Genomic DNA, 25,309 nt, shown 5'->3' with positions numbered 1-25,309 from the left:
GGCCAGCAGGAGTAGGGAGGTGATCGTGCCCCTGTACTCGGCACTGGTGAGGCCGCACCTCGAATCCTGTGTTCAGTTTTGGGCCCCTTACTACAAGAAGGACATGGAGGTGCTGGAGCGTGTCCAGAGGAGGGCAACGAAGCTGGTGAAGGGCCTGGAGCACAAGTCTTATGAGGAGCGGCTGAGGGAACTGGGACTGTTTAGCCTGGAGAAGAGGAGGCTGAGGGGAGACCTCATCGCGCCCTACAACTACCTGAAAGGAGGTTGTAGCGAGGTGGGTGTTGGTCTCTTCTGCCAAGTAACTAGCGATAGGACAAGAGGAAATGGCCTCAAGTTGCACCAAGGGAGGTTTAGATTGAACATTAGGAGAAATTTCTTTACTGAAAGAGTGTTCAGGCCTTGGAACAGGCTGCCCAGGGAAGTGGTGGAGTCCCCATCCCTGGAGGTATTTAAAAGACGTGTAGATGAGGCCCTTAGGGACATGGTGTAGAGGGCATGGTGGTGTTGGGTTGACGGTTGGACACGATGATCTTAGAGGTCTTTTCCAACCTGTATGATTCTATGATTCTATGATTTACAGTGAAGGGAGAAAAAATCCAAGATGACTGAAAATGGCTCACAAAAGACCTCTCAGAATCATTGAACTCAAGAGCAAAAAATGACTTAACTAGCTGAATTAATTAGCTGAATCACAGACGAGGGACCATAAATGCTCCCCTATTTCTAATAGTAACCTTGTACGGATATGCATTCAGAAGAACACGAGCATTAGTTCTCCTGAACACCAGAAAAATGCCAGTATAGAGAGCACCTAAATCCTGCTTAAGCTCTATTTTGTTGGCTTAACCTTGTACTGGTTGTCTCTAGCAGAAAGACATCCCCAGAGTTTTAACCTCGAGTTGACTAGCTCCTTTTAACATGTATGACCCTGATCTTCAAAAGGGAAGCCATCTCTGACACTCATGAACAAATGCCAAAACCAACACCCATTTCATCATAGCGGAAGAAGAAGAAGATACTAATTCTGAAAATGCTTTCCACTGATATTTTTCTTAACTTTCACAACACCTTTATTTTTAAAGAAACTTAGGTGGAATAGAAACTGATTTTCAGCGGCATGTCTGCACAGTGACTTTGGGGGCAGACTTGCTTACAGCTAGTCTGATACATGAGGGACCAGGTCTGTATTCTAAAGAGTCAATTATTATTGTGGCAGGTGAACAATTTTTTAAAATAAAAAAAATTGCACAATGTACGCAGAACTGAGTTTTCAGAATGCTCAGTACTGACCACAATTAAGCCGTTAATCTGACCACAATCAACAACAGAACCACTAGAGAAATTCCATCCACCACACAGTTTTATATACGTAACATAAATTCTAAAACAAAAACCAAGGAATAAATCCAAAAGAGAGGGAAGAATTGTTAATCATGAATGACTGCTAATTTGCAATCTGCTATTACAGAAGCGATTCTTTATCCGTTATCAGTTCGATAATATGAACAGCTTTGTTACATTTGAGCACAAATTGAGACCCACCTCTTGTGCTTCTATTAAACAAAGTTTGCAGCATCACAAACAGTTAAGACTTCAGAGTCTAAATTTAATTATCTAAATTCCTTACAAGAATCTGAAAAAAAATGCCTAGTTAATTTCAAAACTCTAGCAGATTTTCAGCTTGGATGCTCAACATGACTGCTGTTCTTGCACTTCAAAAGGAATCTGTTAAACACTAGTGCTTCAATTCTCTGCTCATCACTGGACCAAAAAAAAAGGGTGAAAAATTTTCTGTTTAGTCCAACAGAACAGAATGCAAAGTTTACTCTGCTAATAGTCCCTGTATGGAGAAAATACTCTCCTTTGGGAACCTAGAGCCCTAGCCAACATACTAAAACTGGTCCAAAGATATGCTCTTTTTCCTTTATTCTCTCATAGTTCCCGCATCTGCAAGCAGGCCTTGCAGCAAAAGCTGATGTGTCCTTCTCTTGCACTGCTCTTCTAACAGGAAGAGCAAAGAGGAAGGAAGATGAAGGAAAGCAGATCATGTACTGAATGTTACATTTTAAAGGGCAGGAAAAAAAGCAATTGGTGCTGCCACATTCAGAAATGGGAAAGGGGGACCGAGTCTCTGTTTTCTCAGCAGCAACTTCTGAGAATCAAAGATCAAAGAGTTTCACTTGCAGACAAGCTGAGGCCCTCTGATGCAACCTTGGGAGCTGTAGTGACAGCAGCAGGAGCTCCTTGTAAGAGAAAAAAGGGTGTATTCAAGAAGAATCATTTTGTTCATGGGAGCAGGCTTGTGTGACTTGCTCAGTTAGTAGGAAATAGGACAATTGATCTGTTTAGCATGCTTTTGTTCCAAGTCCAACAGGTCCTAGTTATTGAATTACTTGGGAACAAGAGCTGGTCCATTCTCCACGTGTCTGTAATTACATATGAACAAATTCACAGCACTCCCAGAGAACTGCCTAGTGTATCACAACATAGTAAGAACAGAAACGGAGGAGGAGAGGATATAGAAAGTAACTTCCAAGGTTTATTATGTTAAGATCGAATTTTCTTTGCTCAGGGCTATATACTCTTACTGCCACACATCAGGGAGAGAACAATACAACCCAAATTTAGCCTAAAATTTCACATGAAAGCTCACAAAGACAAAACCAGCACAATTAGGAAAACCAGTCAGTAAAGAGCATTCAAGAACAGGGCTCAAAACAAAAATGATGTAAAAAAAAAAATTATATCAAAATTATTTTAACAATAAACATGCATTCATATTAAGATGCCATTGGCAGTCTTAAATCTTGATCCTTCAGCATGCATATATTACAATGATTAGAATGCCCCTTATAGTTTCTCTAAAATTCATATCCTCAGGAAAGTAGCAGCTTTTGCAACCTGCACTTTAACTAAAAAAGTGTTATTTCCCACCTACCCCACCCCCAATTTATACATTCAGATGCAAAGAAAAGACATCCATCCTCAGCCATCAATAATATGAACAGGCTCTGGCAATTATCTCTATATAAAAACATCACCTAGAAGTAAGAGAAACTAAATGACTATCAGAAAGTCTTTCCAAACTCCACAAGTAATTCACTTAAAAGTGCTAATTATTGCTTGTAATTCACACATGAGAAGTAAGGCTGGCACAACAGATACAACACAGGAGTGGTTTGCATTTCCTAACAGTCACATCCTATTAATACTGCTGCAATGTCAAGCGAACACATTAACAGTAACGTGACACACTCTGAAAAGCTAATACATTTTCTGGAATAAAAAAAACATAAATAAAAATGTTAGATGAATCATTCTGTTTTTAAAACATAAGCGAATAGGCAACATACCAAAAGCAAATGTTTTGCATCTCACTGAGACTAGAGCTGCTCTCACCACTAATGAGGTCACTGCATATGTATGTATTATACATGTTAGTCTTTTAGTTCATATTAGGAGTGTGCTTCTGAAGGAAGTCACTTGCTCAACCCTTTTCACTGTACTTCAGTTTGTGCTGCAGAGTTGTCTCGGAGCACGCTAGCTGAGCTCCTTTGCATGAAACTAAATCAGAAGATGCACTCCAACCAGTTACGGACACCGAGCCATCAGAATCAGACTAGAGCAAGTAAAAACAAAAACCCTCTGAAAAACACGAAGTTTGAACTGGACTCCAGTGCCAAGTGGACCAAGTCCAGCACTAACTATGTATAAATCTGCACTTATTGGGCTCCACTAGGTTCTAATGCACAATCCCTCGACACAATCTATACATTTGAGTGGCACTGCTAATGTATGCATAGACACAATAGTTATATTTCATATGTGGGCCTGTTCTCTCTGATTTTGCACTGATTTAATCTAAATGAATCAATTCTATTTTCCCACAATTTACATCAGTGTAGAGCCAGCCATACTTTAGTTTAAAACATTCAATAGCTCCTAGTTTTAAAGGAAGAAATGTTTAGCAGCATATTTCAGACTTGTAGCACAACCTTTGCCAACACTTCAAAGACTTATTTGGAAGACCTTAATTTACACTCTTGATCCTCTGCAGTCTCCATACCCAAGCAGGCTGACATTTGACTTACGTACCTCTGCCTTCCTGCAGAACCCTCACACCAGATAATGTGATCAAATCAAAACTACTTTCCATACAATTATAAAACATAACAGGCCACAGCAAAAAATGTAAAACCTCCAAAGCAGCTCAAAGCTAATTAATTTCTATTACTAGTGAAAGAAGAACCACTTAACGTGTCTTTTCTTATTTAAATTACCATTGACAGCACCTGCTTTTTTTATTCTTGGGAAATCCTGCTACAATACTAGTTAAATTATGTAAGACACTAGAATTTATGAAGATAAGGCAATTACCATTACAAAAACAATTCCAGGTTACAATTTATGGTGAAAAGAAGAGAGTTATGATGCTCTGTTAAATCATTCAGTGATGCATTACATACATAGTTAACCCTTCTAGTTGTGAAAATTTAGGGCTAAATGGTGTCATTGTGTTCAGTAATTAATTATTTTGTTTCATTTAGTGGATACTTCATATATATTGTTAAGGAATAATGCAACTTAATGAACAGCAAATGCACAAGCCCATGTGGCAACCATGTAATATATATAAATGACCAACAGGAGGCAGGAGAAATGACTGAATGCCCAGGAACATCAGAAGTAAACTTTTTTATTATAGCAGAAGGCATCTCATAGTACCCAGATGTTCTGACCACTCTGACAAAACAAAGTTTCTTTAGCATTTCCTGCGTGTTCTCTTCTTACAGCAAATCCAACCACCTCTGTTGAAAACAACAGGCCTGGACTCGCATCTGCTAACCTGCTTGTACTTAAAAAAGATACTCCCCATCCATAAATACACCTGGTATGTGGAACATGGTTCTAAGTAAAACAACTGGAGTGTCTGAACAGGCTTTGCTTCCAGGCTTTAAAGAGAAAGGACTTTCCAGATATGTATGAAAGACAGAATGCACAATTCTGTAAAGCTTTGATTTCCTTTCACAGCAATGGCAGAGGAGAACTCTTCTTGGAATTTTAGATTTTTTTTCTTCCTGCCACTTTTCCACCTTCAGAAAATAAAGGCTCGACTCCAGTGCCGAGTGGTTCAAGACTGAACATCAGATTGAGGCATAAGACCATGGACACCCATGTCCCTTTAAGCTGATCATAAATATAAGTCTTCAGCCCTCTGCCTGGGTAAATGGCAGCCATCACATAGAAGAGTTAATCCTGTGTTCAGAGGGAGCTTCTGAGTGAGAAGTCTAACACTGGCTAGCAAAAGTTGCTCTTGCTGGCAGAGAATGCTCTCGCTCAGTTTAGAGGGCACGACTGAAAAAGCATACCAAGAATTCAACGAAAATTATGAAACAGGAAAATTTCTGTCTTAAAGTTGTGATTGCAGCTGTCTAAACTGCAGCATTACATTGTCTGGAAGAACCATGCTATACAGAAAGAAGCAAGGGAATTATCTTTCCCAGACTGGGTACCTTCATCCTCCTCTGAACTGCTCGCTGCCAGAGTTCACTGAAAACACACTAGGAACCAAAGGTGCTTTTCCAATTTGCTGCAAAGAAAAAAATTCCTAAGCCAGAAAGGTTTGAAATCCTCAGTCATACTGACGTTAGAAATTAGGTTCTTTTGCATGCACACGTGGCTGTTCAGACGCTCACACAGCTTACATTTAAAGGATTCAGTAAGAATGTGAACGATTCTTTATGGTAGGAAACTGCTAAACATAGGCAAGAAAATGAGATTTTGGTCAAACAACATATGGTAACTCCAGATAGACAGAAATATTTGCAAAAGGCAGCTTTTGCTTCATTCTAGTTCAATTTCTATTTAATAGGAACAGACAACAAAATGCATAAAGCACCTTCTCTATTCTTTACCAAAAGTATCCAACAAGTTGAGTCTGTACAGCCACATACACAACAAATGGAGAGAGAGACCCAAGATAACTTCTTGGTAGAGACGTTTCTCAGTGTGGTGGTGCATTCATACCCCGCCCTTTTCTTCCCTGGGCCACTTGTTGATCTGGGCCCCTAAACCACTCATTCGCGACACTCAGGTTAGCCATAAGAGAAAGAAGTAGCTTGTGTAATACTTACTGCCAGGATCCCATGTGAAAAAATAAGCAGCTCCTTTTTTAGCCCTTCAGAATTGAAGATCATATCATAAGCTTTTCTATTGTCCACAGCAGTATTAGTCTCTACTTGAAGCAGCTCACCTCATTAATGTACACCTCATTAATGTACACAATTTTATATGGCCTTTATTTACGATATACACAGTTTTGCATCTTTCAAGACAATCTCTTCTGCCATGTGCTTCTCAAATTTGTGACAAAGGAAAATACCCATTATCTTTATTAAATTATATTTAGATGTTAAGAAACAAACTTCATAAAATTTTTTAGTTTAAATTGACTACCTTCTACTGGCCCCAATCTCCCCATGGTTCAGGCTCACATTTCAAAGCTGCCATGTCTCCAGAATCAGGATCTGATCTGTCTGCAGGATGTCTCAGTGAATATTTATTAACAAGACTGGAGGAAGCAGCCTCTGTATTAATCATCTTCAGTCAAAAAAGAGAAGGCCAGCAAGCAAACTGTGGAGCAGTCAATAGATTTGCCTTTCTTAATTCATTTAGGAAGGTTTAAGTCAACTTTCCCCAGTAGTAATTAATAAGCTTGTCCACTGTTCTCAATGGCAGCGGTGTTCTTTGAATCTTTGTAGATTTAGAACAAGTATTTCTTAAGAGAAATGGCACTTGTAGGAAACGATCCAGTTATCTCGCATTGAGGATGCAGCCTGCAGTCACATAAAGTCACGCTGAACTTAAAAAAAACCCCAAAACCCACACAAAACCTTATGCAGTATGAAACTGCATAAATGGGCAATTTTCACTCTTTTTTTTTTGAAATCTGAAAACCAATCTGAAATTGGTGAAATCTGAAAATGCCCCATCTGATAGATCCAGAGGGAGCTATTTTTAAGAGAGTTTATTTTTGAAAAAGTAATATTTTGGAGGAAATGTAATCCAAAACAAACCTTCAGGAAAAAAAGCAAACTGACACCCTCTAGAAATAAGCAATGATAATAATCTGTAGATCTCAAGGCAATTTGAAAATCCGAATTTCTTTGGGAAGAACAACATATTTTTACTTTCAAAAAAACCCCCACATTTATTTATTTTTATAACTGTTCATGTCTAAAGGGGACCAATACAATAATCTGAAACTGGTTCATGCATAGCAAAGGCGTTTCTTCAGTAACTAATCTCCCAGCTGCAGATCCAGCTGCAATCCCTTTTTAAATGTAACTGCCTCTTACAAAGATTTTGTGAATGTAGTATGGAAGTGCAGGGAGCTGTATGAGGTCGCACACACATAACAAGGGCTGGGGGGAAGGGGAGGAAGGAAGGAAAACAGATATATTCTTTTGACTCTTAGCTATAGGTAGAAGCAAACAGATATTCTTTCTCTTCAGAACCTCTCTGAATGGCAGCATTCGTTTGATTTGGAAAAACTTTACTCCCAGAAGAGGAGAAGCAGATCACGGTCACTTCCATTAATATGCCATGCTGTCAAGCCTTAGAGCTAGACAATACACAAGGATCATGGAAATCAAAAAAAAAAATACAGAGTAGTGAGACAGGAATACAGGAAGGAAAGCAACATGCTTGAAATAGTATTGTCAAAATTCCCATTCACCACTCATACAGCAGCAGATCAGTTCAGGGTGTTTGCAAGAGTATGTGGGTCTCCTGTCCAGCCTCCCCACAAGAATAAAAATGTAGTTATGATGCCTTCTGAATCCCTCTTTGTGCCTGCTCATACCAACTTCGTGAACTTGAAAAAACTGGTGTGGACAAGTGAGTGCCAGTCATAACTTCCTTCAAATCCGTCCTGCCAACACACTTGGAATGTTTTCCCTAAGAGACAAGGATTAGCAGGTTAATCCTTCTCTCTGAATACTTTTCTTAAATCCTCAGCATTATTTTAATGCAGCTTTTGTGATATGAATAAATATGCTACAGAACAATAGACTTTCAGGATCTATTCTCCAAAGTTTTATGAACATCTATGCTAAGAAATACAGATATTTCAGTAATTTTCACTAAAGGAGAGAGCCAGAAAGCACTTTCTACCTTGTTTCTATTCCCCAACCTCAAAGTAAGACTCTCTTAGAAATTTAGATAGAGCAGGCCAAAGGAAAGGGACATTTGAATTATTTTTCAACATTCTACTTAAATTTTCATAGCAATGCTCTAAAATTCACTTGTGCACCTGCCACTTTGCAAATAAAAAGATATCTTCATATTTGCTATTTCTGTCAATAGATATATTAACCCTGCACTGGATAAAAAGGGCAGATTCAGAAATATGTCCAAGCATGCATATCCTGTACTTTTCCCCACCCAGCTCAGTGTGCATATCACGCCAACCCTCACTGAATACCCTCAGCCTGCTGCTTACCTATCAATAGCAAACTGACTATAGACCTCTGCCCACTTACACATCCTCTTATAAATAGGACCAAACGTGGCCAAGTTCAGGTTGCAATAAGGTAATGGGCCAGGAAAATAAACAACCGAAACATAACAGTTGATAGGATAAAATATTGGGTATATTAAGCAAAATCGTACTGATTTACTAAATCCTCACTAATTCATTGTACTTGTTCACAGAGAGATGGCTGGACACAAGGCAACCTCTACCCACGAGCAAGGCAGTCTATACTTGCTCCACAACATGCAGAACTGCACTTCACTGTAGACTGAACCATTTTCAAATTCACTCTTGAAGTCTTCATTTTTAAGCTTTGCCAAGGTAATCAAAATGCAGGGAACTGCATGACTGGGCAGAACACCTTTTTTTCCTATCAAGGCAGATGGCATTATGGTGAGCATACTGTTCTGCCTGAACATGCACTGGTCATCTAGGACATCCTAGAACAGAAGGGGCAGAGGAAATATATTAAATGAAGCATCATGCTTAATTTAAAGACTAATTTCTAAAATTCCTGTTTTGATCACTTCATTTGCAATTGGTCAGACCCTAACAATACAACCCAACTCTAAGCTAGGTTTCAAGGGAAATGAGGAGGTTGCTATTTCCCACTAGGAGGATGAAACTATAAGCCCGCTGTGCTGGCATAACTTTTACTTGAAGATATTAATAACATGTCAGATGATGGGATGTGCTGAATTCTAAATACTCATTTCTCCTCTATGAATGTGCAACATCCTTGTTTAGTAAAGTGCAAACCTGCTACTGCACTGAATCCTTCTGCAGCATCTTATGAAATACAAGAGGCGTCTTTTCCCAATAGGTGACTAAGCTCATTGACAGTAAAAGTAAGGATGTGCTGCTTTACTTGGGTTTAGATTAGTCTATTTATTACTATTTTAAAATTATTTTTTCCTTATTATTTGTTTCTAAATTCCAGATACAAACTAGAGTACAATCCATTGCATACTCTCTAGATTGTATGTCCAAATCATTCCAAACTGATTTATCCAGAAAGGTCACAGATTCTGCACTCTATATGGCACTACTACCAGTGTTTCCAAATTCAGTTACTAACGTGGACAAGATATTTCTAATCATAAAGAATGTTTCTTTTCTGTCCTTTGAGTTCTTTTGCTCTTCAACGCAAAAATCACAAAGAGCGAGCCCATAAGCTAGGGAGTCTAGACCAAAGTACCATGTGCCTATCAACTCTCTCACATCCTCAGACAACTAACTTCGGCTAAAATGAATAATATTCTACAATTGTTATTGATTTATGAATAATTTTAGAAAATTAAATGAAAACAAAAATTTCACTGTTATTTTTTGCTATTTTTTCTGTTGCTTTATTGCAGTAAAGACCCAGGCTGGACCATGGCAAATATTGTGTGCTCTGCAAACCCAGATGGGAAGTGCAGGAGGAAAATAAATGAAAAAAACAAAAAAGCCACCAAAACAAAACAAACAAACAAAAAAACCAACATAGAAGATAACCAACAGATTCATCTCCAAGATGAGTCTCACAGGGCAAAGGAAGTTAATGTTGGAATTTCAGATTTAATCCATTCCTGAGCAGGAAGAGCAATCACTTTGGCCTTAACCTCAGCTTTGAAAACACTGTTTTGCATACATGCTGTTTCAACATTTCTGGGTTGCAATTCAGCATCAAATAATCAATATTCAAGCCTGTTCCCCTTGCAGCCTCCCTGACACACCAGGCTGAATTCCACCTTCTACAAGAGCACTGACACCATTTGAAATTGAAGAACGAATTTTGCATATCTCCCTATCTTGAAGAATGTTTTTGTGCAATACAGATGATATGTTATGAATTTTTGCAAGTTGCTGGTATATGCACACCTAGAGATCTGGTTCCATTCTTTTGATTGGTATGACTGCTTCCTGTGTTTCCCAGACAGTAATAGGGACGCAGTACAGTAAATGCTATATACATGTGAAAATTCAGGCAGTGATAAAATTTACCATGTAAAGAAACATTTACATGATTAAAGTTATAGTCTCTCTATTATTTTTTTTAGCAGACGTTTTGAGAGGATTTTCTTAACCTTTGGTGCAGCAGAGTACCCTGATCAGAAGTCCAAAGATTTTCTGCTGTTTTAAAACTGATTTCTGGTACAATGTTAGGTATACCATCTTTTTACAGCTGGCATGCACTGGAGGCAATCTGCAAATATAATTCCATGAGAAATTACTTTATCTTCATTCAGATAAGCTCTTTGCTATCTAGAACACTGCTGTAATGCCCGAGCCTCAACTGGGAGTTCATTAGCAAAATTTCTGCATAATAGGAATATACTTGAAAATACATTTAGACAGGTGTAAAACAGACAGAATTTATCATCTCTGTTTTTTCGATAAAAACTTCTCAAACATACACAGAAAATAAACCATAAGGGAGTAAGATTTATTTTACTTTACTGCAAAATCCTACTTAAAAATTGTCAGGTCTTTTTATATCCTCGTTTTGTAACATTAATGCATTTCCTAAAAGTGATTACAAACTGGATGTCCTAATTAAGGAAGGCAAAATTCAAGGCTTACAGTGAGAATCTAGAGAGAGAGGTGCAGCGGCAATTATATTTTCTGTGTTCATTGAGCACATAAAGAGCTTAGAAAAAAATCAACAAGACAAAGCTATGCTGTGGCTTTCTCCAGAGATGTACCCAGGCTGCAGTTTTTTCCCCACCTGCTTGGGGTTTTCCTGGTAGCACTGAGGGTATCTGTGACAGTTTCCTGAACTGCGTGACAAATTTAAACAGATTATTTTAGAGTAAAACATAAACTGTGTGATCAGCTCCTAAAACACTAAAATAACCAAACCAAAAAAAACATCAAAAGAAACACAAAACAAAAACCCAACCTAGAATCTAAAGAAGGCAAGGTATAAGCAGAGCAGAGAAAGCTGTTCTCATGTCTGCCAGGTATCTCAGTATGCGGGCTCTTTGTACATCTTCAGCTGAAAGGGCATTTTAAGGCTTTCAAGAATTTATAGCAGATCAAAAATGGAAGGCATTCCAAATCAGGAAGTGTGCTGTATCACACACACACAAACAAAAGAAATAAAATATCAAAGGATGTGACTTAACCTCCACTTCTCAACCCTATAAAGCTCACCATTCTTTCAGTATGTCCTTTCTTATCTTGGTGTTTGACTCATCTTTGATGAAAGAGATTGCTTCATCTTTACATCTTACAATCACAGAATCATTTAGGTTGGAAAGGACCTTTAAGATCGAGTCCAACTGTAAACCTAACACTGCCAAGTCCACCAGTAAACCATGTCCCTAAGCACCACATCTGCACATCTTTTAAATACCTCCAGGATGCTTTACTTTTGAAGCTTATAGCCCTCATTGGGAATAAATTTCCATGAACTTAGCCTGAAGGTTTTCCGATGCAAGATATTTAAACATCAGGAATCCACAAAAAAAAGGCCGTGTTTACAAATTCTACATATTCTCCAGTACATTGAAGACACATTTGTTCTGAATAATTCTTCAGAATTCTCAATTTTTTGCATTTTTTAGCAGGAAGACTAAGCAGAGCTAAACAAATAAATAGGATTTGCTCTCTGGCAAGTCCTACTATTTTTGCAAACCAGACATACCAGCATTTAAAAACACGTTTTGATAGAGAGAGAAACACAGCTGCTGTACGTAACTGTTTATTCTCCTCTTGTGTATGTCCAGCCTCGTCCTAAACTAATGCATCCCCAATTCCCACCTGCAAGTCTTGGGACTTTGTTTTGCAGGTTGTTGAGGAATTTCTCTATGTGATGTTGCTTCCTCCTGTTTGGAGTGCTTATACAGACAAGAATCATCAGACCGGCTTCCAAAAAGCATGGGATTCTGCAGGAATGGGCCTGAGTTGAGAGGACAGTCAGAACGCTACAGTCTTAACAGAGAAATGTATTACCACCCATACCTCCTATGAATGGTGTTCCACATCGTAAGTGGTCCACAATGGGGCAGGCTGCACAGTAAAATGCTGTCCAGCATGAATCATTAATTAAGCCAATTTTCCCTTCAGTGTTAACAAGTACTTTGGAACTCACCACGTGGCCTAATTGAAAACAAAATGCTGTATCTGGGAACATTTTAACAAAGATTAAGCAACTTCAGAAAAAAACATGACAGCTTCTGCTCAGAACAAGAGAAAAATTGAGTTAGCTACCTCAGAGTACTTGCTTTCTTTTTCCAGCGCTCAGGGCATCTGTAACAATGCTGAAGTATTTTGTTACAGGTGTATCTCACGTAATATGCTTGTAGCCATGCTCCAGATTCCAAACCTGTGCTTGCAGCTTCCCCAGTTCTCAGTTTCCCACATGGCAGGAGAAAGATGTGTAAGAAAGAGAAAGCCATTTTGACATAAAATCCCTGGGAAAATTACTTAGGAAAATCCATACAACACGAGCACTGTCCCACTATGCAGGAAATAAATCTAGCACGTGGCCAAAAGCTTACTGCCTGTACCGCAGGCTGTGCTAAGGTACATAACCCTACTGGAGGACACGTCTTCTGTGCACCAGGTGCATGTCTGCAGCTAAATCTGCACTAAAAGGTCCCCTCCAGTCTGGGCTGACTCTGGCTCCCACTCAGCCAACTGAGATGCTCCTAGTAGTCTTTAAAAACACCACAGGTTTCTGGACTAGCTGTTGTCAACTACCCTGGAACAATACTCAGCCTTCTTGTGGAGGACAAACATGGCTGAGCGCGGTCGAGTCAGAATGTCTCAGCAATTACCAGATCTTCTTTTCACTACAAAACTTTGACAACATCAGTGACTAATACTGGGGTGTCTGCAGAATATTCAACTTAGTATTCACCATTTTCTAAAATCACAAGAATTTCCCACGTCATTGTAGTTCAGTAGAGAGCTACTACAACTCTTTGCACAGCGGCTCTTAACACGGGATCTCTGACTACCCTACCCTTACACAGTCTGCAGGAGCTCCTGTGTTTGTGGTGTTGCCCCACGGTTCCCCTCAGTGGTACTGAAATAGTTAAGGTCACAACAGACTGGTGCTATGTAAAGGAGAAATTTCCCTGTCCTTGCCTAAGTGAATGGCTGGGATTAAACTGACAGCCCACCTTAGTGATGGTGGAATAATTGGTTGTTCAGCTCTGTCCTTGTCAGAGCTCTGACAGTTCTGCAGATGTCCTGCTCAGCTCTCCAAAGGTTAGCCTCAGCTGGAGCTGGTGTTCATTAATCATTCCTTCCTGACAGGACTCAGAGCAGCCCACATCTGCCACTCTGTCCCCCTCAATCCCTGTCGCACCCAGCTTGTGTGTAATCACTGCTGGTTTTCTTAAGAGGATACTTGATAAGGGAATATGCATTTAACTACGAGACACACGGTGTTGCCTTCTCTCTTGGTAATCCTTTCAGCAAAGGGCCGGTAATATGAATTTGGTGTCTTTGTCCAAGACAGTCTGGTACAAAAACAGTGAACTGTGGACTGGATGTACAAGAATTATACAGTATCACAGTCTTTTTACAGTCTGTAATGCCCTCATATAACAATAATTTTCCATCTAGTGTCATACTCACACTGAAGATGGAAGGATGTGGTATCGTAATAACCTTGCAGGGATACATGACAGCTGCAAACTGCACATGATTTGGAGGGAGTGGAAAAAAAACATCATGCAACTATCTCACTGAGCAGTTGGGGAAAGAAAAGCTTCAATGCATTCTTCTGATCTGGTCATTTTTTCCAACCACTGGATCTCTCTGGACTATAACAGCTGCTTCACTGTCTGCTTGTGTACACAGTGACTGAAAAATCCTGTCGCCAGCATTGCTTTAACCCAAGTGAACTGGATAATTTTCAGAAGTTCACACATGACTAATTTCTTTGGGTTATTCTGACTGCTTTTATTAGATTCACCCATGATTAGTAGGCAGTTTAGAAAAATCAGAGAAGAACAACAACTAAGATAATTCCCAGCAATTTCAAGTATACACGGCACCTAATGCCAGATGACCCATGCCAGAAGACCTCCAACATGAACAATTTGGCAGCACAGGACTTCTCTACTTGGACAACAATGAAATGAAAGTACTTGTAAAACACACAGCCTTAACAAGTCAGTCTCTAAAGTTTGTTAACCATATACATATAGGTTTTAAAAAGAAAAACACGAAGCTGGATTGTGGTTCTGCATAGCTCACAGGCTCCCAACCTGCAAGAAAACCTAAGTGGGTTCTGAAACAGAAAGCCAAATGGAAAAAAGAACATAGGTAAAGAAGGCAAAGGAATCCCTCTCAGAAAACCAGAAAAAGCAAAGAACATAAATCATTGCCTCCGTCCCCTAGAGGTACAGGCGGGGGGGGGGAGGGTTCAGTTTAACTGCTCACTAATGTGTGCCCCAGAATAAACTATGCATCCTACAGTTAGACAAAAACACAAATATATTACTCATGAATCTTGATTAAATTAAAATAAGCATCAGCACACAGACTGCCAGTGTATTATAGTTGCCAAGACTGTGTAAGATATGAAATTATTACCCACTTCACAATCTTATTACAAGATTGTCCACTGACTTTTCTTAGGGTGCTGCTGTTCATATGTGAGCATTGCAGGAATCATAATTTCAGATAATTGATTAACTGTCTAGTCCACAAAGTTTAAAAAGGAACAAACAAGGACATTAAGTGATTAGCATTCTTCCTTTTAATTTGCAAATCCTGTCTTCACAGCTAAAAAGCCAAATGCCTCAGGCTCCATCCCAGGCACACAGATCCCAACAAGCTTGACAGTAGAAAGAAGGTGCTACAGACGCACATAACTGACATGCTGGATTAAAGCAATCAACACATTGACCATTAATCACAATTGAAAGCTTTACAGTGCACTTACAGAATGGCAGTGGGCCTGTTCCAGAAGGTAGCAGCAGCAATGCTGAATTTCAAACTGTTGAGCCAACCCACTAATGTGATTTTGTCAACATAAGCAGTAATAGCTGTGGATCTTCAGTTAACTCAAGTAAATTTTGGATTTAAATGAAAAGAGAAAAATCTAAGTAATGGACTGCCTTTTGAGTTCCACAACACTGACTTCGCTAGGGAAACTTAAGTAATCAAACCCCGTCTAAATGACATACTTATAACCAGAGTCCCCATCATGTATAGCTGTTCTCCCAGGGGACATTAGAAACTTTCATTGCTCAGCTGACGATGCTTTGTGGTGCTGCCTCCAATGGATATATCAAATTTAACATCAGAAGAGCAGGAGAAGGTATGACCACCTGCAAACCATTTTGAATCTCTGCAGGCGTGAGAGTGCTTATCAGTCACAAAAAGATGTATGCTCCATTGCTGGATGGTACATTAACATCGCAAAAACTATTGGCAGTTCTATCAACCATGCCAATAGCCCCATTGCTGGGGACTGTACAAGGACACATTAAAAAAGCTTATACTATAAAGGGACTAAAACAGATGAAGAGCAAAACTGAAACAGATAAGAACCAATCCCATTGCTTTATGAATTATTTTCTCATCACTATTATCCCTATGCATTGCAGTAGTGCCCAGTTAATGAGTCACTCAAATGCAAAACAAAAAGTTGGGCAATGACCACTGGTTGGAGAAAAATTTTGGTACCACAGGAACAGATCCAGTAGAATATGGCTAAAATTGCTGTCCATAAACGTTAAGCAACAGTCAGACTCAAAATCTTCACTATGCTTTATGTGTATGTATAACTAAAAGACATCCTCCTAACAAAGGATGTACATGTTATCTCTCTGATTTTCCTTGAACCTACTGAGAGCCACATAAAATGATTAAATGAGTAAGGTGTGTTTTTAAGTCAGTAAGAATTGCATTTCTGTCATGTTTTAACAAGGATCCTACAAGCTACTGAATTACCAGAGCAGCTGCATTAGATTATCTAGTATTCCAGCACAAAATACTGTCATTTATTTGTGTATTCTCAATGGCAACTACAGAAAACGAGGAACACTATTTCTTGTTTTGAAATTTAGCTGTGTCCCCGCCTTTCTGCTTCCTGTACTTATGCTCCCCCCACCTTGCCACACACTTCACTTATCAGTAAAATGGACTTACAACACTGACGCATCTGAAGAACACTTTTAGATTCTTAGACTACAGACAAGTAGAAAGTTCAATTACTTTTATTATTGTGCTCCCTCTGCTGGTTCTAAGAAAATCACTGTTGGAAAAAAATCATTTGCAGAACTACGCTGATGGCTTAACTGTCCTGGTTTACTTACCAATACACAAAAGCTGGACACTGAAAATGCCCCAATATCTTGGCTTGAGTTTCTTAAGATTCAGAGGAAGAGACTTCTGGGTTTTTTCCAAAGACTGAGAAAGACAATCCTGAGAGCAAGGTGCTACCTAATGCCTAGGAAAACACTGCAAACAGTTGGGGAAACAATGCTCTCCTGCATAGGAGCAGAAAGCTTGCTCCACAGAGGACACAGTTTTGACAGCCCAGCACACAGGAGAGAGACTCCTCTGGCACTTGTGATCTCTGTATAGATGGACTTGTATGGATAAAAACTCCAGAAGGTGTTAAGTGAAGAAAAGGGTGTCCCTTTAATCCTTAATTGTATGGCCTGTGGAAAAGCAGCACTACGACAAAAGTAGACAGTGGCATTGCCAGTAATGCAATTAAAATCACTGTGATACAAGTAAAATACAAGAGATTATCTCATATGTTCCATTCCTACATTTTCTCCTTTGCCCAGTCCTTCTATCCTCCGAAAATAGGTGTAGGTCTGTAAAAATAAAATAAAACACACAAGTATGACAGTTCTTTAGGTAGTGACAAGAGCTACTTGCCTCCATACACTGGCCAAGACCTGGCATGTTTAGACATACACCATCCTGTCACAAAATAAATAACGCTTGACCAAAGACTCAGTTCAGTGTAAAATGACGTATTAGGATAATCAGAATGAGCAAGCTTGCCATGCTCAAACAATATGTCTCCTCACTGGTAAATACAATTAAAGTTTTTAAGTGCATTTAGAGAAAGCAGACAACAGGAATACAACAAACTTAGCCCTTTCATATGTGGGGTTTTTTTTTTCCCCCCCTTCTAGTAAAAATGCCAGTTTCATACTGCCCTCCCTTTTCCTCCACTTTCACTTAGCTATAGACAGGCATCAGAGTCTTCATGCAGAGCTGTCACTTATTTTGGTGATCATATGTACTACCTTCAAATGTCCCAAAGCACCAGCTGAGAGAATTCAAGTCATATCTGTTCAAGTAAACTGTAACATATGAACCCAGTTTCTCAAAATACACAGAGACTGTAAAGCAACAAGCATTGTGCACATTTCATGTTGAAAGGTTTCTATATTCAGTAGGTTTAATATTGTATTGTATTGTCCCTACGGTTCCTCCACGGGGAAATTCAAAACTCAACTGGACAAGGCCCTTCAGCAGCCTGATCTATGTTGGACCATCTCAGAGCAGTGGGTTGGACCAGCTAACCTTCAGAGGTCCCTTCCCACCTATATTATTCTGCGATTCTATGTTTTGTTGAAAGTTCAGCCTGAGTGGAGATACTGAGGTTGTGAATTTTCAGCACACTTTTACTGATCCCAGAGTAATGGGATTTTTTGTTTGTGTTTGGGTTTTTTTTATTTGTTCTGTTTAATTGCAATTCATTATTAATATGGTGACTAAAACTGAGAAGATTGGGAATTGTTTACCAATATGTATTGCTAAAAACTGCAGATCTGCTTCTTGTGTTGAATGGCAGAAATTTTTTCTTCACAGACAAGTCCTCTGTTTTGCAAATGTTATGGAAGACAATATGGTTTTTATAGCTTCTAATATGAAAACTGGTTACTGATTTTCTACGAAAATAAACCTGATCTGACATTCAAAGAGGGGCTATACATAATCCAAATTACAATTTTTGGATGGCTATTTAACATCTTGTCTATGCAAAAATGTCATATGTTAAATGGCTTGGAAACCATGACAACACTAGCTGTCTAGAGCTCACACAAGCTTAATCAAGCCATAATCAATGGTTTTCTTACATGATTGTCCATTATCTCCTTCTCAGTCAGAGATGCACATTATAGGAGTAAAAAGATCAGAGTGGAATTACCAGCATTAATTACATGCTAGACTAGATCTGTCTTCCTTAAGGAGCTGTCAAAAGGATTTGGAGTACTTCTAGGACATTCAGAAGAGTCCTGCACTGATTCTGCACAGGCTGTAAGCCATAATAAAAAGTATTAGCACAAGTCAGTGTTACTGAAAATATATTAAGTTCCTCATATTTGATGAAAGTCTATTCAACTCTGTGAACACAGATGCATTCCATACTATGGATTACTATTAGAATGACTATGTCCTTCTAATAATGAGAAGGTACCTAAAAATATAGCACAGGTGATATGTGTTTACCGTGAAGAACAAGGTTTTAGACTAGATTATTCCAGTGTATATTTATCAGACTAAAGGCTTGTTAATAGCAGCACAGTCATTTGAAGCCTGTGTTGAAGAGAAGTAAAACTTTTTGTCTTTGTAAGTTTGTTTGAAAAGGCACGACCTTCTTCAGTCTTATTCTTTCGGTAAACTTCCTAAAGCAATTCTGGAAGCTCTGACCAAGTTAAGAAAGAAAGAGGTCTATAAATACCTATTTTTAATATGTCCAAAGAGAAAAAGAATTTCTTTTTTTTTTTTTTTTTTTTTTTAAATCAACAACTAAAGTATGGACTTGATTAGTAACTTGGAGTCCTTAAACACTCTGAAGTTCAGCAATACAACAACATAGCTTTCAAGGTAGAAACTGTGAAAGATGTCAGTAAAGAAAATAACAGCTAACAAATCATGAACCAGTTACACTCCTTTCTTTGCAGCAATTACAAATATCTAATTCCCCTGTCATGTCTTGTTCACAAAGGTTATCTTACAACAGGAGAACAAACAAAAAGGGGTAGAGCTCCTCAGAACCAGAGCAGAACCTCATGAACTAAAATACACAGATACAGCACAGAGCATCCAGATGGAAACAGTAGTAAGTTTAGTGAATACACTGTGGACCATGAGGAGATCAGATATGGCAACGAAGACCTGAGAAGACAAATGCACGTACAAATGTACGTACAAAGAGCATCTAAGAAATATGTTCTGCAAGTGCTGAAACTGTAGAGAGCTGTTCAACATGCAGTCCTCCAGCTGCTCAGTATTTAGTATGAATGTACGAGGCTCAAACAATGTGAGTGAAAAAACAAAAAAAAAGAACAAACCATACCATGTGACTTATACAGCCAATAAAAGCTACGCAAGAGCAAATAAAAAAAATACGAACAACAAATGCGAAGAGCTTGTGAACTACTCATGGATTTTTCATGAGGCGAAAAAGAAATTTGTCAGACAAATTATTTGCTCTGAATTATTCACTCAGCTGTAATTATGGCCATTGGCAGGCAGAGAAACCAATAACTTTGATGATTTCTGAGCTTCTTAGCAAATCCTTCATCAGAAGACCATGATCGCGAGAACAAAAGCCTTTTTGCTGAACTTGTGAAGCCATACATTGTTTCGTTCAGGCCACAGCCGCTGCTCTGGACAGTTACTCTAGGTCAAGATTTTGTTCTTGTTGAAATCATAGCCATAGATATCGCATCATCTGGCAATTTCCTTTCTTTGCAGTCTATGCTCTGCTCTCCCAACGAAGCAAATATTTCAACGGGGGATTGCTTTCACTTCAAGGAGGTAAATACTGTATTATTAACGAGATAACTGCAGTTTTCTTCTCCATTTTAGTTTCCTAACCATTTTCGTGGTCCCATTGTCTGTACCAGGGAGCAGTGCAAGGGACACAAGGCCACATTTTATCTCTTGAGGTAAAACCAGGGAGGACAACATGCCTCTAGATGACAGTGGGTCACAAAGGAGCCCTCACCATGTCTTCCAAGAAATCAGGAATCAGAAATCCGAGAATAAAGGCTGGCAGCAAACGAGCCTTGCATTTCTCTGTTTCTACATTCTTGCATTTTTCCACGTGAATGGCTACACTGGAGAGCATTTACATTAAAATTTTTACTTTCTAGATTATCTGTAAGTTGCTCCACAGAAGGAGCATATTCTGGCACACGGACTTCTGTACCATGATTACCATACACTGTCCCCAACAGACACAAGCTTTCCCCTGTATATGCCCATAACTACCAAGCTTCTGCCCCCTAAACCAGTCATGGTGCTCAGGTAAAAGGATTTTTTTAACTTCTGCTGTGCTGACTGTAAAAAGCTGGGAAGATATGAACAAAAATTTCAGTTTTACATCTAATGTTACTGACTCGATAACAAATGAGTTATAATACTTTCTCACCTCAGATATTTTACCTATTAAATGGAATAGAAATAAAGTGAGAATAAAATAAAAAATAATACACACTTTCTTTTTACTGGGAACATTCTGTTTTACATATGATATCCTAAAAAGTTCGCTGAAGGCATCAGAAACGTGGGAGTTTTATTTTCAACTTTACAAAATACTAAGCATTTTATAAGAATTATTTACAAAAATCAAATAATTCAGTGTAATGACTATTCAGAGTGATTCACTCTGTCTATACTAAAAGCCTTAAACCTCTAGCAAATTCCAAGAAGCACTCCAACATGCCTTTCTTCCACATGTCAAAGTCCTAACTCAGTTAAAATTTGGGCTCCAGAGGGTATGTTCTGCCACTCCAGAAATACTGCATTAGGATTCCAGACAAAAGTCCTTCTACTATGCAACAAGGTAAGACACACACACAAAAAATCCTAGGCTCTCACACTCGAGCAGAAATGTTTCCAACCTTTTTCCATTCATATGAAAAGCAGTCTTGCAGTCAAACTTCATAAAAACAAGTGATTACATCAGTTCCTTCCCCATCCTATACATCCACTGATTAAATTACTCAAATTTACAATCCTGCTTCCAGAGGTTTTTCCAGTTTTGTCTATTCTTTTCAGTCCTCGCACCTCTAACTTTTCACTTACTGAAAACTTTTTCCTCGCCTACCTATTCAAAACATAACCAAAAAATTAAAAGGTTGTCCACTTCTAAAATTTCCTCTCCATAGGTAGACTGATGAGGTGAGGCATTTGAAGACTAACAGAAGCTAGTTGTTCCCTCACATGCCTCTGTCACTTAGATACCTCAAGGGTGACCAGGGGAACAAGAAGACTTCTGCCCTGAGACTTCACAGAGCGGAGGCTGAAGGCACCGTGTGCTCTCTTGCAAACGTATAATGCCCGAGAGAAGATATTGCACAGCACAGTGTAAACAATAACACAGAGTACAGAACAACAAATAGAAAGAAGCATAGGTTTTATGTAAAGTTAGAAAAGAAAATAAAAAAGTCTTCTAAACTACTTGCAATTTGTGATTAGGAAAATAGATAGGGACATTAGGAAATAATGTCCAATAGATTGGACATTAGGAAAAATTTCTTTACCGAAAGAGTGGTCAGGCCTTGGAACAGGCTGCCCAGGGAAGCGGTTGAGTCACCAACCCTGGAAGTATTTAAAAGACGTGTAGATGAGGCGCTTAGGGACATGGTTTAGTGGGCATGGTGTGTTGGGCTGATGGTTGGACTCGATGATCTTAGAATCATAGAATCATACAGGTTGGAAAAGACCTCTAAGACCACTCTTTCAGTAAAGAAATTTTTCCTAATGTCCAATCTAAACCTCCCTTGGCGCAACTTGAGGCCATTTCTTCTCGTCCTATCGCTAGTTACTTGGCAGAAGAGACCAACACCCACCTCGCTACAACCTCTTTTCCAACTTTAATGATTCTATGATTCTATAGTGTATAATAGCTGTGAAAAAAAAATTTCTTGCTTCTCAGCCAGAACAGTGGTTATCAGTTGGGTTCAGCATAGTACAGCATTGTGCATATCAACTATGAACAGAAAACTGCCTCCCATGAGTTTCGACTTAATGTGCCAAAAATTAGATTATGTGGATGAAGACTTGACATGCTACTTCATAGAAAAGTTTCAGAATTGTTTAGTATGTTCAAGACATACCTGCAGAGTATTTTTAAGAAAGAAAGAGTAGGCACAGACACTGAGAATGTAGAAAGTGGACTACAGCTAGGCCTCTCAAAAGAAATTCATTCAGAAGTGCAGAGTTGAGAAGAAAAAAAATATCTGGAAATCTGAAGGGATTTTTTTAATACTTTAAAAAAAAAAAAATCAGTAAGTAGATGTGTTTCTGCTCAACGGGAACATACTGGTAATAACTGCCACTTCCCCCCGCCTTTTTAAGTAAGAAATCGAATTTTTATTAGATGATTGTCTAACCAAGAGAATTGTTACCACGAAAATATCTTGCAAAAAACAAACTAAAATAAACCAATAAAATGGTCACCTTGGGTGAAAAAACCCCGACTGACATTGTGAGGGTGTTACAATAATTGGTTGGATACATTTCAAAGCATTATACAGATAAAGCATTACATAGATGTGCAGACTTGTATTTCTCACCCTGATCTTCTTGCAAAAATGCCCCAAAGAAACTTCTCATTGTCTACTTCAAGCTGATACTCAGGCTGTTCATTGTGTATCTTGTCAATTTTCAAATGGTACTGTCAGGGCTTCAAACTGACAGGAATCATCCCAAGTCAGAAGCTGCATTCATAAACCTGAGTAAAAAGAAGCAATTTCAGGCAGCATTTGGTTTCTCTGAGAATGGAGTGACACAGTTCAGAACTGTATCACAGAATTTTTCTCTATCCTGGCAAGGAGTCTCAGGGCATTTACAGAGTGAAATAAGACTGAATACAAGTAGAAAACCTGATGGTACTGTTACATAAGCGAGCTCACTATGATTAAAATAAATAATCCAACAGCAACATCATAAAATGTCAGGTTTGGGAATATAAGATTGTATTAAAATATGACATATATCTACAGCCAGGCACATACGTATTTACGCCATGCACAATTAAGTTGATTCATCTGTGTGCAGTTAGCCCATCAGCATGAGGGTTACCGTAGGTGACACCCTCTAGGGCAAGTCAGCTAGGAATCAAAGCTGCTACATTTTTGTTGCTAGCTTCTCATCACTGTAATATTCTACCTCCGTTACAGCACTTCCAGACAAACATGCCTCAATTTCTGTCTTCCCATAGCTTTGAAGTGCAAACCTCAACATGCTAGGATGCCCAAGCTCTCTGATTGCACATAATTTTGAATGGGCTACTAATAGTTGATTTAAGATCCCTCAACTAGTTTGTCACAGGCTTTTTAGAAAAAAACAGGAAAAAAAAGAAAAAAAGACTGCGGAGATAAATCTATTATTACCTATTGTTCAGATGCCAAAATAGTTTATTGACGCTGCTAAGATGATCACTGCAAACCACACTTACTTCACACTCACCGCATGAAAATGCAAATGATGTGATGGGAGGTGCTCTGTAACATTACCTGACCGGGAGTTCTGGAAAACTAAACTTCTCTTCAAGCAATTGATTTTCTGCTTGTTGCTCTTAATAATAATGGATGAAAGAGTTCAACTGAAAGCAATTAAAAAGCTTTCCTGTTTTGTGACAGTTTTATCTATTCTATCTCACAACATTTTAGCCATGGACAAAATTATCAATATTTACAGAAGAACTGTTGTAAAGAGTGTAGCCTTTACTGAGCTACAGCTGAGACTACAGTATCCAACAATTCTAAATTCTTTCAGTAGATGTTCTGGAACCAACTGCCAAACACCGAAGGCTGTTCATGAGAATCTCAGACTTCGCTGCTTTGTAAATCTCTACTTCAGGAGTACCGCTTGCAAAACCTACAGATTTCAAACTCAACATGAAACTTCCCAGAGCTTCAAAAATCTCTCAGAATTGTCTGATTTTATCTACTGCGTCTAACAGTTATGCAGTGTAACAACAGATGACAGGTCCTTCCTTTGCCTCCAAGAAAATAGAAAAAAAAATTTAAAAAAAAAATCAAGCAACAAAAATTCAAAGGCAATAAAAGAAATAATTTTATGGACTCTGAAAACGAGTTGGGATATAGTTATACACTTGAGCTCAAATATCATCAGAAATCATAATTCATTAGTTCATAATTCAGAATGGTTACTTTAATAAGCTGTGCTCCCTTTCCTTTTAATGCCTTGTTCAAATTTGTCAGAAGTTTAATCTTTTGCTATTACGTGGACAGGTCTTCACTAAATCCAATTAGCCTGCACAGTGTGTCCACAGATTCTACACACACTGAACTGTACATGTAAGTGGAGCACACGTTGGCTGCTGAGCACTGACCATGCTGTCACAAATTTCAATTCACATCACAATTTCATGCTGATTACACCATAAAATACATTACTTTCCTACAGAATATCAATGGCGTAACAACTTTTTCTCAGGACATGGTTCGCACAACCAGCAGAGTAGGTGTTCTCAGGGCACAGGCAGCAGACCACATCAGACCTGTAGGATTACTGCTGCTGCATGTTTTTCCCCTAACACAGGAAGTTATGGGTTTGATGTTTGTTTTTAACTATTTATCAAATGAAAAGATCACCTCAGTGCTAGAGAATTCAGTTTTCCAAAGAGAACGCCCAAGACAAGTAACAGGTCCCTAACGAAAGCAAAGCAAAACACAGAAAAGATTCATTAGGTCCCCATTAAATTCCATTCAAACGGGCCTACAAATTAAGAAAGATCACTGGATTCATAATCAGGATCGCTATAACCTTCAGTGATGCATCCCATTCCATTTAAGTGAAATCACCTTCACTTCT

The 25,309-nt window shown here is 38.7% G+C and overlaps 1 protein-coding gene across 1 annotated transcript in view; it reads right to left on the bottom strand.

Moving 5' to 3' along the window:
• Nucleotides 1-6,462: 6,462 nt before the first annotated feature.
• The window catches only part of RRAGC (Ras related GTP binding C), a 159,338-nt gene continuing 140,491 nt past the window's right edge, over nt 6,463-25,309 (bottom strand). The window contains exon 8 of the transcript XR_012677269.1: nt 6,463-6,633. The gene's annotated coding sequence lies outside the window, so the exon portion shown is untranslated. The remainder of the gene's footprint in view (nt 6,634-25,309) is intronic.

This window comes from Calonectris borealis, chromosome 25, assembly GCF_964195595.1.
Source record: "Calonectris borealis chromosome 25, bCalBor7.hap1.2, whole genome shotgun sequence".
In the NCBI taxonomy this organism is placed as follows: domain Eukaryota; kingdom Metazoa; phylum Chordata; class Aves; order Procellariiformes; family Procellariidae; genus Calonectris; species Calonectris borealis.
This window is presented reverse-complemented; position numbering and strand designations above follow the sequence as displayed.